A 4,203-nucleotide genomic window follows, 5' to 3' on the forward strand; every position below is an offset into this window, starting at 1 on the left:
GGGAATCTCTCTCCTCCCCCTAGGAATCCTTTCTGCAAACACTCTCTTAAGCTTCCTGCAGAGGGCATCATTTTATCCTTAGAGATTCATTCTTCTTTGTAGTAACTTTTTCCACTCAAAAGCTCCCTGTTAAAATGCTATTATCCAAATGAGAAACCTAGTGAGAACTTGGTAAATTATGAAAAGCTACACAGAGGAAATAGAGAGATTTTGTCCTGGAACTTTAACACCTAAATCTTAGCAGAAATAATTTCCTAGGAGGAACATTTGGCTGTGGGATCAAGGCTTCAAGGCATGGAATATTAAACAGACTCCCAGGGTTTTGGGAGCAGGGATATTGACATAAAGAATACTAGAAAATGCACAAAATCACATTTCACTCACAGCCCTGCATAATATTAAAAGTACTAACAACTGTTAGATGAATCAGATCCACAGGTTCTGTACTGTTGTTGAGGCTCCCTGCAATGTCAGATGTTAAAACTTTAGTTGCAGGTTCCTGAAGAGGTAGAGGTATAGGGCTAAATTAGCTGAGGCCCAGAAGGAGTAGTACAACAGTAATCACTTATCAACCAGTGGGAAATGAGAGTATTTCAGTATCCTAACTATCATTGTGGCCCTACTGGTTTATATCAGATAAATTTCAGGCCTGATAATAAGTAGTCATCAAATTTAGAATATAATTAACAGGGTTTGTTTGTTTGTTTCCTTTTTATTTTTGGTGAGAATATACACAACCAAATTTACACCATTTTAACAAATTGCACATGTATAATTCAGTGACTTCAAGTTGTGCTACTATTCAGCTACCCTTTTTCAAATTAGGCTACCACCATTATCTTAAACTCATGGCCCCCTGAGCTTCCCATCTAACCTTCTGGTGTGCAGTTGTCCATTTGATCTCACATAAATAATCTTTAAAAAACACTTGCTCAAGGCAGACAAAAACCAAACTCGTTGCCGTCGAGTCTATTCCGAGTCATAGTGACCCTATGGGATGAGTTGAACTGCCCCATAGAGTTTCCAAGGAGTGCCTGGTGGATTCGAACTGCCGACCTTTTAGTTAGCAGCCATAGCTCTTAACCACTATGCCACCAGGGTTTCCCAAGGTAGATTCTTTGGAGATTCATCCAGCCTCAGTGGCTCCAGAAAGTCTGGATTCCATTGAGAATTTGAATGTCTATTCCATAATTTCCCCTTTTGATCGGAATTCTTCTATAGAATCTTTGATCAAAACATTCAGTCATGGTAGCCAGACACCATCCAGTTCTTCTGGTCTTATGGCAAAGGAGGCAGTTATTCATGATGCATGCTACAACATGGATGAACCTTGAAGATATTATGCTGAGTGAAATAAGTCAGTCGCAAAAGGATAAATATTGTATGATCTCACTTATATAAGATGACAATAGGCAAATATATAGTAACCAAACTTTATTAGTGGATACCAGATGTGGGATGGAGGGAAAGAAGGCAAGCCATTGTTTGGGAAGCAGTGAATTTCTGTTTAGGGTGATGGGAAATTTGTCATTGATTTGGCATTTGTTGTGCAACTGATTAACATAATTGGTATCGTTACACAGTATACCTGAAAAATATTGAACTGGCAAATGTTATGATATTTAATCTTTGTTATGTTATATGTATCTTGACCAAAAAAAAAAAAAAAATGGATCAGCTGTTGAGGCTGCTATGTACAACCAAACACCTCACAGGATTTGCTTTCTTGGTTTAGAGGTTTAGAGTCATGGTTTCAAGGGACAACCCAAACAATGGGTCTAATATTGTCTCTCAGTATTTCTGTTTTACCTCCTACTTTTTGTTGATTAGTGCCTGGGGTCTTAAAAGCTAGCAAGTGGCCATTCAAGGTTCAACAACTGGTTTTCATCCACCTGGAACAGCACCGGGGAAAGGAGAGGAGTCAGGAATTGAAGGAAGAAATCAAATACATGTCCGGTTGCCTCCATGAACAACTGTCTCCTTTTTCTGTTTTGTTGTTTTTTGATCAACTTGTCCCTCTTTTTAGAGCACTATACTAGGACTCTGCATATTTCATTTTAAAAACTATGGAAATTGGTTACTATATTTCCACTTTTTTGTCATGGTTCTTTAGTAGGATAAAAACGGCAAATTTTTCAGATAAACTGGTCTATCATAATCTACCAACTATCGTTATCACTGTGATATAAAAAGGAGAATGCAGTACACAGATAAACATTTTTTGTTTGTTTATAAGCATGGAGTTCATACCTTTTTAGTAAAGTTAGAAAGAAATTTTCAAAACCATTACAGTGGTTTGTGCTACAGTTAACCAAAAGGTCTGGGCTTTTGGCATGTTTTAGAAATATGAGAGTTTAAAAGTCTGGTTCTTTCATAACTAATTCCATGGACATTCCTTGAATTAAATAGATTCTTCCTGTGAGGACACCATACTTCCACTTATCAACTTGAAAGTTCTTTAAGAGACTGATATAATGAGGAATTTCTACACCTATACAAGTTTCCTAATTTACATTCAATAGATCATCAAATAGGACCTGAATATTTGAAAGCTAGTAGAGTGGGAAATTTTATGCTTTATCCAAGAGAAAGCATACAAAAGTGGATATTCTTCTATTTCATTATCTGGTCCATTAATTATTTTCTTCTTCACTAAAACTAGTAGTGTAGCCAAACTTATCAAGCTTTGTACAAGAGTAAAACCTATCTAATCATGTGATGAGCACTTCTCAATTCTTGATGGCTCATACAGCCTTCATAATCCCCACAGTTATTGTGTTCGGTGCTCTGTGGATGTCAAGAAACACTGCCATTATGTGAATTGGAATTACTTAATAGGCATTCTCTCCATTTGCATCCGATCTGCTTGCCTTTCTTCCGTCAGTGGAGACTACCAGTTGGTACATACCAAGAGAAGCTACTCAAAAGCAGGCACAACTCTAAGAGATAAAAGGAGAAATACAATTTTATCACTAGAATTTTCCTCAGAACCCCAATTAGGGTGTGTGGTATGGTTAGAAGAGTCTCAAAGATACTTTTCATATGCTTCCCTCCCCCCCATTCTATGGCTGAAGAAAGCCCAAGCAGCCCTAGTTATGTGTATCATGCATACTTATGGCCATTGCATCAGTCTAGGGTTCCAGCAGGAATCCTAAGCAAATTGGAATGAGTATAATTTGAGAAGGGAGTGTTTAGTAATAATAATAACTATGAATGTGTTGCCAGAAACTACAACGGATAGTTCGGTATCTGTGGAGCAGGGTCTCAGTTACCATGTCCTACCCCTGAATGGGTGAGGGGAGAGAGCAGTTACCAGAACCCTGACACATAGAGGTTTGGGGGAGTAGAGATTCCTCCCTGACAGAAGTTATGGCCTTCTGTCAAGGGAAACAACCAACCCATGAGGAATCCACAGGAAGGGAGCCAGAGAATAAATACATCGAGCTCGCTACGTTCTCTCCCTTAGGCCTCTTATTACAGACTCCTATTGGCCAGATTCAAATAGAAGCCAGAGGGCAAGAGAACTTATTGATGCAGTCCACACAGGAGAGCTGCCTAGCTACAACACACGTCAGAGAAGGATGGAAAATGGATCTGAGGGGCAAGAGACAAAACATGGGTGCATCATTTAAAGGTAAATACAGCATATATTCTTCTCATAGGGTCTAAGGTATAGTCTTGGTAGAGGTATTAGGACATTGCAGAGAAAAGAATATTTAAGGAGGGTTAAGAAAGTGCTTTAAAACAAACAAACCCATTGCCTTCAAGCCTATTTCAACTCATACTGCTTTATTACTTACTAGTTGCTAATTTTTTTTTTTTTTTAGGTACTTGACTGTGGGAAAAATCTTTGAACTTTGAAGAACTCAATCCATAGTACAATGAGGAAGTTTGATTCAATTATCTCTAAGGATCCTTCCCACTCTGTATTTTATGTAGATATAGATACAGACATGAAAACACATATATTTTTCATATAAGTATGAAATTCAATCTACAAGAGATTCAAAGTAATTTGTGTTACTATTACTGCAATTTCATTAACTGACTTTTTTTTTTTAATTTCTAATCATCTCCTATTAGACCAAAGTATATAGTCCTATAATAAAATAAGAGAGACACACTAAATTGGAGAGTGAATGAATCGACCATATATTTTTTGGGGGAGGGGGGTTGTTAATGCCTGCCAGGTCACAACTCGTA

The sequence above is a fragment of the Loxodonta africana genome, chromosome 5 (genome assembly GCF_030014295.1).
Source record: "Loxodonta africana isolate mLoxAfr1 chromosome 5, mLoxAfr1.hap2, whole genome shotgun sequence".
Taxonomy (NCBI): domain Eukaryota; kingdom Metazoa; phylum Chordata; class Mammalia; order Proboscidea; family Elephantidae; genus Loxodonta; species Loxodonta africana.